We start from the raw sequence: 10,893 nt of genomic DNA, 5'->3' as shown, positions 1-10,893 counted from the left end.
GTGATAGAGGAGGGGGGAAAAAGAGACGAAGCTATCAGCCAATTGCAACATGAGCAAGTTATTTAATTTTGAGTAAAAAAGTTGTGATACTACAATTGGGAAATTTAAATACTAAATGTCTGATAGAAAGAAAATATGACTAATTTTTATTATATAATCATTCTGTTTAGATTTTTAAAAAAGTATTATTTAGAGATATAACCGAAATATTTACAGGTAAAATTATATATCTGGTCCTTTAAAATAACCTGAGGTGAGGGTATTAATCAAATACAATTGGCCATGGATAATTAGTAGAGCTGGGTGATAAGTACATGGTAAGTCATTCTATTTTCTCTTTACTTTTGAATATGCTTGAAATTTTCCTACTAGAAAAGTATTTTAAATTCAGATTCCTGGGTTTTTCCCATGTAGAAATTCTGATACCATGGTTCTAAGGTGGTATCCAGAAATCTAAATTTTTAACCAGCAAGTGCCCCAGGGAATTTGGAATCAGATGACCCCTAGGTCATAATTTGAGAAAATCTGACTAGACAATGCGTTGACTTGAAGGGAGAAAATCGAGTAGGAGAAAGTGGCTGTGTCTCTAATAGAGTAAGTGCTCAAGATGAATAGCTCCCCATTTCATTTGATGATTGTTTACAAATAATTGCCCCAAATCTTAATAGTGTTTGTGTATAATAATCATCCAGGCTGTGATTACTGGCGCTATTTCCTGACGTGGGCCTTTTTTTCTGTTTGATTTTTTTTAAGAGTCCTCTAACACTTGCCTCCTGAAGGAAGGCTAATTCCCTGATTAGATAATCATCCTTGCGAATGCTTTCTTCCTAATCACAATGGTGGGAGAGCTGTTGCCAGGCCTTCCAGGAAGGGAGAGACACCCAATTGTGACCCATTCAATTGGCATCATCAGCTCTCACTCCACCCCTTCCAGGAGGAAAGGCTCTCATAACCCTGGAAGGGGCGGGAGCCGAGAACTGACCAGTTAGTTCATCCAGTGCTTTCTGGGTGCATCCCATCTCACAGGCTCCCCACCCCCTTCTTCTTTCCACGTTGAGACTTTTTTCAATTGGCAAGTGGCCAAGGCCTTTCGGTGTGGAATGAAGACAGGGCTTGCCCGTCATAAGACAAAGTAACTGAAAATGGAAGGTCCTATCATAGATCCTCAGAACATGGGTCCCTCTCCAGCAGTTAACCCACAGGTGACCTTCCCTGCAAACTCAACATAAAATGCTGCTGCTGGCTGATGCTCCCTGGGACTGCAGGCCATCTCGCTTCAGGCTTTGTGCATTTAATTCCCTTAGAGGTTCTTTGAGATTTGCCTTGATGCAATCAACGTGCCTATTATACCCTATCTTGCTCCTCCTTCCTAAAGGCAACCTACATTCCAGCCGACCCCGGGCTGTGTGTGTTTCCCTGAACTTGTCCCATTTGTTCTCACATAATTCCTTTTCTTTCGATTTTTGGTTCTTCCCAAAATGCTTCCCCTCAACTCCAATTTCTCTAACTAAAATTCTGCTCCAGCCCAGCCGGTGGTGCTCAGTGGTTGAGCATTGCCTTATGAACCAGGAGGTCACGGTTCATTCCCAGTCAGGGCACATGCTCTGCTCAGGTTGTGGGCTCGATCCCCAGTAGGGGGTGTGCAGGAGGCAGTCGATCAATGATTCTCTCGCATCATTGATGTTTCTTCTCTCACTCCCTCTCCCTTCCTCCCTGAAATTAATAAAAAGATATTTTAAAATGTTTTTATAAAAAATAAATTTCTCCAGCTTCAAAGCTTTTCAGGTTCACTCTTATCAAAGTGACCTCATTTGCATCTTCATCACATTCTGGGAAAAATAATAACTTTTACCCTGACTGGTTTAGCTCAGTGGATAGAGCATCAGCCTGTGGACTGAAGGGTCCCAGGTTCGATTCTGGTCAAGGGCATATACCTTGGTTGCGGGCACATCCCCAGTAAGGGGTGTGCGGGAGGCAGCTGATCGATGTTTCTAACTCTCTATCCTTCTCCCTTTCTCTCTTTAAAAAATCAATAAAATAAAATAAAAACTTTTTTTGTCACTCACATTTGTTCCCTTTTCTTGCATTTTTCTTATGGTGGCATCATAGTCTTGTGTATTCTTGCCCTAAGAATCCTTACATTGCAAACTCCTTGATCTCAATGATGATTTATTATTCAACTTTTGTTTTCCTCCAGCATTTACCACAGTGCTTTGTATATAGTAGGAGCTTAAAAAAATCTATTAGTTGAATATAGGCAACCCTGAAATGTACACTTGGTTTTCATCTATCAAATATATCACTTAAAGTTTTCATTTATCAAAATATAATTACATGTACAAGGGAAGTTAAATGCTGCAAAGGATTAGTCCAGTGATGAATCCTTACACGAGTCAAACAAAAACTCCTCTAGCAACATCAAAACTGGAGTCTTTGCTAAGTCTGTATTTGCATATACTAAATCCATTGAAAAAGAATTGCTACTGTTTTGAATGCCTTGCCCCAAATGTTCTCCACTTGACCTAGTTGGAGAAGCAGAGGCTAGTAGAAGACAGAGCCGTGGAGCTTCCTGGGGTGGTAAGTATATTCACAGGTTCACCCTCAGGTTTCCTTGCTCTTTTGTGAGTCCCGATTGGATTGGGTATGTGAGGAGGGAGAGGGCACCTCTCCGGGGAGATTAATAATAGGATGAAGGATGAAGATCAAAGGGCAGCTTTGGCTGCCGACCAGACCACGTAGTAACGTAGCAACCGGCAGAGGCTCTCTGATCTCCAGGCTCCTCCATACCCCCTGTAATCTCACACTGCATTTTGCACCCATCCTTGGGGTCAGCACCCTTCTCAATTACACCCGCCCTTGTTTCTCCAAAGCTTCACCCTCTGCAAGACCATAGGTTGCTGTTTATCTGCATATAACCTCTGCCTAGCCATCACATAGCACCACCAAGAAGACTTAGACAAAACTAATATGAAACCCATTTTTAGTTAGTATATAAGTTCAAGAAAAGTTTCAACTTTTCTTAAAATACATACGCACAATGAGTGATCCTAATTGGTCTTCTATAGTATTTAACTTCACTAACTAATCTACAGCCATGTCATAAACCTTATAAAAATTTGGCTTTTATTATTTTTAATTATATTTTATTTTAATTGTTGACATTATTACTGAAGTCCCCCAACCCCCTCCCCCTACTCCAGCCAGATCCTGCCCTCCGCTCCCTCTGGCCCTCACAACATTGTTGTCTGTGTCCATGGGCTCTGCATACATGTTCTTAGGCTATTCTCGTCCCCTCCTTTCATCCTGTTCCCCCTTCCCAACCCTCTGCTGAGTGATGTCTAGAATTTACTCCAAAATAATCAGGTGGTGAATGGGAATTGGCGGGAAGGTACAAGTGAACCAAAATTGGCCTTAACTTGATCATTGTGAATGGAGCTGGGAGGCGGGCAGCTGTACCATTCTCTCGCTTTGGTATATGTTTGAAATTGTCCTTATACTTGTTTTCTTTCCAAAACCTATTTTGTCTTCAAATTCTGCCTCCACACAGTTCTGGCGTGGTTAACTTTTCTAGAAGCGAGGAGTCACTTAGTCAGGGCATCTGCTTTTTCTGCCTTTTCTTCTTAACCCAACTTCCTTGACCTCGCTTGGTGAAGCAGGATCTGCCCACGTGGTGATTCTCCAGAACTGTCCACAGAGCGGCCTAGGAATCTTGGGCCTTGCCGGCCCAAATGCTCAGACTCCTTTCGTAACCATTTAAAAATATGCCACGGTAGCAGCAGTTCCAACAGGGGTTTTATTTTCACTGGGAACTTCAGATACTGCCGCTGGGCTGCAAATAGAAATGAGGATGGTGGCGTGTGTGCAGAAGTCGCTGCCTTCCTCTCCTCTTTCCTCATCCCTTCTCCCTCTTTTCCAAAGCCTCTACTGGTGGGCTGTCACCAAGCCAAGGTTACAAGAGCTCCCTGGTGTGAAATATGTCCAGGATACCAATAGGCAAAGCTGTTAGGATTGCTGGGAATGACCCAGGGAATCGGTACCGTGTCCCCTTTTCGGGAGATGTAAACTATACTCTTGGTCTGGGAGGAAAACGTGCCTAGAACCCCAACGTGAAACCCTGGCTGACAAGGTGACACCAAATCGGTGCTTCGCGAGTGTTTTGGCACCAGCAAGCCACGCAGAGTGTTTCTGAAATCAAAGCAGCAGGCAGAGTTTGTCCCTTGCAAACCACGTCCCAAATATGATTCCGCTCCGTGCGTGGTCCCTGCAGCAACAGTCACTGGCAGGCGTCCCTCCTGAGCGGGTGCCTTTCTCTGCAGCTTGTCTGATTTCATGAGGCCAAAGAGACTCCTTGAACAACCCAGAAAGGCAAAGTTTAGAGAGAGAGAGAGAGAGAGAGAGAGAGAGAGAGAGAGAGAGAGAGAGCAGTCCAACTGGTGAGAGCCGTGGGCTGTGGAGGACGCTAGCCACCGGGGCAGGCTTTCCAACTGTCCATCACCTCTGATTCTGCACAGGAAAGCCGTTTCTTTAATCCACCTGTTCAATTATTTATCATGCTATGTGTTTCCTCTTAATTGTCGCTCGGGCAAAGCCTCTATGTTGTAAGGGGACACCCTAGAATTTTTTAATGACCTTAGGCAAAGTGATTGACACCAGATCCCGGAGTCAGATGTTCCTAGTGACGCAACTTGTTCTTCCAGTAGCAGGAAAGCTTCCTGCCATGATTAAGTTGGAACCGTGAGAGTGCGAAAATGTGTTGTCAGCCTTCCCCTGATGCAAGCGCTTTTATTATAGCGTCTGGGTGCAGGGCAGGGAAGCAACACCAGTCTCCCTTCTCTCTCTGGACGAGCCCCTCTGCACGGAAAGGCAGCCTGTGCCGGGCACTTGAAATACCAATGGTCACGGTCACACTGTCTCCAAACATCCAGTGTTTCTGGCTCTACCCCCTACCCCTTGTCTATTTCTTCTTCTGGGTTCGCAGGACAATGCGATCACAATGGGTCTATGGCTGGCAGGCTGCCAGTCCCCAACTCTCATTAACAAGAAGCAAAACAAGAAGCAATCCATTCTGTATTTGAACTTGAAATGGAAAAATCATCTGCGTTTGCTTTTCTCGATAGGAGGCTGAGATGGCGCAAAAGTCTAATTCTGTTTTCTTTGGACACGGCCCCCACTTCCCAATGAAAGCGCTTGAGAGCCTGAGAGCTGTGGGTGTTGGAGCCACCGTGGCTGGATGATGTGTTCCATGTTAGAACGACACAGATGGATGGCCTTCGCAACAGCCCCTGCTTTGGTTATCTCTACTGCTCTTCAGGGTTGTTGTACAAGGGGATTTTCAGGCTGTGTCCGACTCCTGCATGAATAGACTCAAAGACATTTTTTCTTTTTATTGAACTTATCGGGGTGACACTGGTTAACAAAATTATACAGGTTTTGGGTGCACAATTCTACAATGTATCATCTGTACACTATTCTGTGTTCATCACCCCAAGACACCTCTCCATCCATGATTCATTAATTTACCAATGTTGTACAACTACATATATAATGAGACCAAAACATATATAATGCTATAGCCTGTGAAAACCTGTGATCTGCATAGAAGGGAAGGGGAAGCCAATGGAAAGCATGTGGTACTCCTATTACTTTTACAGTTAAGGCTCTTATAGGATTTTACTCCAAATGGCCATAGGCATTTTGTTACCATTCTATCTTGATACCAGAGGTATTGAAATCAATCCAAATATATGAGGTTAATACATAGGTTGGGAAGTTGACCCTTTAGGCTTTTATTGCTTTGTTAGGATTTTGCCTGAACTACCTCAACCAGACTTATCTTAATGCAGTCACAAAACATTTATTTTTACTGTTTGAATCTCCATTGCCTCGGTGTGCTTAACATATTGTGTGTGCTCTGTAAATACAGGATAAATGAGTGAGCCATGGGTGAATGAATGGAGAGGAACCCAGCCTCAGAAGGTAGCTGGCTTGAATGGACAATTCCCTAACCTGCTGTACACCAGAATCAATTGCAGCTGTTACTTTTTATTTGTAATGTTTCTCCAAGCACTACTTAATTTCCTCCTCCCATTCTATGTCCCTTTAAAGTGAATTATTGCTTATTATCATAATTCAAACAATACAGAGAAGTATAAGAAAGTATCTCCTTTTCCTCGAAATAATACCCCAGTGATGTAAATGCTCTTAACATTTCACCATATGCTCTATAACAGGGGTGGGCAAACTTTTTGACTCGAGGGCCACAATGGGTTCTTAAACTGGACCGGAGGGCCGGAACAAAAGCATGGATGGAGTGTTTGTGTGAACTAATATAAATTCAAAGTAAACATCATTACATAAAAGGGTACGGTCTTTTTTTTTTTTTTTTTTTTAGTTTTATTCTTTTCAAACGGGCTGGATCCTGCCCACGGGGCCGTAGTTTGCCCACGGCTGCTCTATAATTTTTCTCTGTATAAGCAAGCTCAAACACTCTTCCAGTTTAGTTTTTAGGGATCATATTGTATGATAGACATACATTGAAAACTTGCTTTTTCACATAATATTTTGCAGATATCTTTCAACTAAATATCAGTACATCCAAATCTGCCTCATTCATATTATTAACTACACTAGAGGCCCTGTGCACAAAATTCGTGCGCTTGGGGGTTCCCTCAGCCTGGCCTGCCCTCTTGCAGTATGGGAGCCCTCGCGGATATCCGACTGACAGCTTAGGCCTGCTCCCCACAGTTAGACATCCTTAGTGCTGCTGCGGAGGTGGGAGAGGCTCCCACCACTGCCACTGCGCTTGCCAGCTATGAGCCTGTGGGAGAGCACTGATCACTAGGGGGTAGTTCCTGCATTGAGCATCTGCCCCCTGGTGGTCAGTGCACATAATAGCAATTGGTCGTTCCACTATTCGGTTGATTTGTGTATTAGCCTTTTATTATATAGGATTAGAGGCCTGAGGCACAAAATTCCTGCAAGGGGGGCAGGAGAGTTCTTCAGCCTGGCCTGCGCCCTCTTGCAATTCAGGACCCTTCACTCCTAGCCACCCACCTGCTTGCTCCTTACCACTTGGCTCCAGCTCCTGCACTGAGTGTCTGGCCCCTGGTGGTCAGTGCACACCATAGCGACCAGGCATTCTGCTGTTCGGTCTATTTGCATATCAGCCTTTTATTATATAGGATATATATGTAATGTGTGATGCACCATAATTCATTTAAAGGTGTGTGTGTGTGTGTGGTGAGTCCAAATACTGGCAAGGAAGAAATATTCTTGTAGTTGTATTCCATCTATGATTTTCAGATTAGTTTCCAGAAGTAAAGTTGGAATGAAGTCTATACGCATTTAAGTTTTAATTAAATATAACCATATTATGTGATTTCTTATCCTTACCAACTCTACCATATTCAGTCTTCCACTTTATCATAAGTCAATGGAGAAATAAAAAGGTATTACTGTGGTTATTAATTTGCATTTCCTGGGACATTTTATTTGTTTCTGTTTTATAAACACAAAGCCAGGGTCCCACTTTGAATCTACTGAACCAGAACCTCTGGGGTCAGCACCAGAGAATCTGAATCTTTATAAAGTGATGCTACATGAGTCCGATGCAGTGAGCGCTGGGCCAGGCATTTGGGAACCACTGGCTGTCTCTTGACTGAGATGTAAGCTCTACTGAGATGTAAGCTTTTATAATCTAAAAACAAACAAACCTCAAAAGCAACAGAGCTGGGTTAGAGAAAAATGTGCATTGTATAAACATGTTATGTTTTCTGCATGATTTATACACTTTATTTCAGATGTTGATGAAAATCTCAATTTACTAACATCTGTAAACCTTTTTAAAAAATGTCTATGTCCAATTAAGAAGAATAATAAAGCATTGCTATAGGTATAACAGATTTCAAGACTTGTGGGGAGCAGGCCTAAGCCGCAGTAGGAGAGCCTTAGTGCTGCTACAGAGGTGGGAGAAGCTCCCACCACTGCGGCTGCACTCGCCAGCATCTGCCAGACTTATGGCTGAGCAGCGCTCCCTCTGTGGGAGCACAGTGACCACCAGGGGGCAGCTCCAGCCCTGACCCCCATTGGCCCTGCAGCTGCTGCCAGTGGCCTCCCTCTGAAGGCCACTGGCAGGCTGATCAAAGGACAGCACCAGTGGAAAGCTGCTGGGCCCGCCCCCTGATTGCCATCCCCTCCCTCTGCCCACTGGCACCTGACTTGGCTGGCCTGGTGCCACCCACTCACTGGCCCCAACCCCTGTTGTTTCACTGCTCAGTTGATTTGCATGTTAGGCTTTTATTATATAGGACTAGAGGCCCAATGCATGAAATTTGTGCAAGGGGCCCATCCCTGTCCATCATGGTGGTTGCCTGTGACTTGGTCCCTGCCTGCTGCAGTTTCATCTGGAAGGAAGGGCATCAGAAGGATGTCCAGTCTAATTAGCATACTATGCTTTTATTATTATAAATTGTTTATTCATGACCCTCATAGTGCTCATAGATTAAAGTGTTTCTGCCTAATTAAAACCTGAACATTTTTTTTCTCTCATTGTAAATTTGAGTCCTATGGATTTTGAAGTCATGAACCTCTTTTCTTTTTTTAAAATATTTTATTGATTTTTTTATAGAGAAGAACGGAGAGGGATAGAGAGTTAGAAACATCCATGAGAGAGATCGATCAGCTGCCTCCTGCACGCCCCCTACTGTGGATGTGCCCGCAACCAAGGTACATGCCCTTGACCGGAATCGAACCTGGGACCCTTCAGTCCACAGGCCGACGCTCTAGCCACTGAGCCAAACTGGTCTGGGATGAGCCTCTTTTCTTGGATAGAATTTTGCAACTGATAAACCCCCTTAAGAAGTTCTTTCATTTTAGCCTTACAATAACCCAGTGAGGTGGAGAGGCTGAAGGTGAGCCTTCTCCAGGACCTATCGTCATTCAGCCATGGTACCCTCTGGGAGTATCCCTGCCTGCTCTTCCTCACTCCCTTTACACAGCTAACCCCTCTGCCGGTCCTGGCCTTACCAAGTCACCACCTGCAGGAAGACCTCTTTGATTACCCCTGAAGTGTGTTAAGCTTCCCTGCTCTGTACTTTGGTCATACTCTGCCTCAGTTTGGGGCAGGGGCTGGCTGATGTTCTGAGTCTTGAATTATCCACACAGGACACTCAAGGAGGCTGGGATGGAAGCATTAGCTCTGGTGGTAAAGATGCGACCAAGGTCCCAAGTCAGCCCTATGTTCACAATAGGAGTGTCTTGATTGTAAAATTTTACAAATATATGGAAGTGATGGTAAGAAGTCTTCCAATGGTAAATACGTTAGTAGTCATCTACAGTTTGAGTTCTGGTTTCTCAAAACCACTGACTCCTTGCTTTAACTTAGACTCTTAAGACTGCGTCGCTCAGCTTCTGCTAAGGCATTTATTCAAGAATTGGGTATTGAAAGATTACAGTGGACCAGGGAGTAGAGAATAATGGTGAAGTGAGTGGGTTCTAGAGTTTGATCTTAGATTCTACTCTACTTGCTGTGTACGCTCAATGAATTGGCTTCAGCCCTGAATCATGATAAGGGTCCATCTCAGATTGGCTTTCTCTGTAAAGGGAAGATAATAATGGTATCTACTCCATTGGGTTGATGTGAGGATCAAATGAGGTTATTCATGCAAAACTCAGAGCACAGTGTTTGGAGAACAGCGAGTGCTTGGTAAATGCCTTTGTTAGATTGTGAGCAAAAGCAGGCCCAGTCTCTAGCCTGGCTTCCTGGTCTCCAGAACACTGCCCGGAGATTGTATCTGCTGTTTCTTTGCTTCTTCCCAGTCCAGATATAAATCTTATTTTTCCACTCTAATTTCTTCTCCAACCTCTAGCCTGCTCTGCCCTGTTCTCCTTGTTTCTGTGGCTTCTGCAGGCATGGCAAGAGGCTTAGCTGGGTGAAGGGTCAATCACTAGACCTCTCTTGATGAGAGACCTTGACTGAGTTAAGTCACTTTCTCTGAACTGCAGTTTGTACTCTGCAGAGCTGGGTGGGTGCTAGCACTTGTGGCCTCAAAGTGTGGTGGGGAATATCGGTGACGTCAGGTACAGTGGAGTCTGTTGTGCACAAGATTAAGTGCTAAAGTTGGGGAGTGATGTAAAAATCAAATATAAACAAAATTCCCCAGAAATTCCTTAGGTAAGCCTTCTATCATTGGGGTGCCCTTGGACATTCAAAAGCCAGGAATCAGGAGTTTACTTCTTTTGCTTCTCTTTAGATGTCTGCCCTGGTCTTCCTTTCTGTGGGGCAGCTTAGGACAAGGTTGGCTGTAATGGCAGGGGAGGGGGAGAGGGAACTTCATACTCTCCTTATTTGTTGTTGTTGTGGTTGAGGGCACCTAATTGAATTTCCATGTTAAATATACCTTTACAACGACTTCAGTATATGTGAAAGCACTGAAGATTGTGATTGAGGAAATGTAAGTTATGACTCATCTTTGGAACAGGTGCTTTCCCTAGTTTATCCTGGATCTAGAAAGCCTTGTGGTTAATGTCAAGGTTAAACACAGTGACTGGTTAAAGCCTTTAATCAAAACAAAGGGCTGCTTGATGCTAAATGACATGTTAGGTCAATGAGTAGAGAAAGGAGCAGAGTTCAACATGAAATATTATAATAAATAGCAACTTTGCAGTTATCTGGTACTTTATAGTTTATAAAAGAATTTCTTAGAAAAATAACCTTATTTTATAGATGAAGCTTAACTTCTCAATATCATCTGAATAGTTTACAGAAGAGGTGGGATTCATAACCATATCTCCCAAGTTCAAAACCATAATACTTCCCAGGAGACAAGGATATCTCTTCCCTTTCTCCTCTCTTCTCCCCTTCCCCAACTTCTCCTCCTCTTTTTCTCCTTCCTT

The sequence above is a fragment of the Myotis davidii genome, unplaced genomic scaffold (genome assembly GCF_000327345.1).
Source record: "Myotis davidii unplaced genomic scaffold, ASM32734v1 scaffold771, whole genome shotgun sequence".
In the NCBI taxonomy this organism is placed as follows: Eukaryota; Metazoa; Chordata; class Mammalia; order Chiroptera; family Vespertilionidae; genus Myotis; species Myotis davidii.
Note: the sequence above shows the minus strand (reverse complement) of the source record.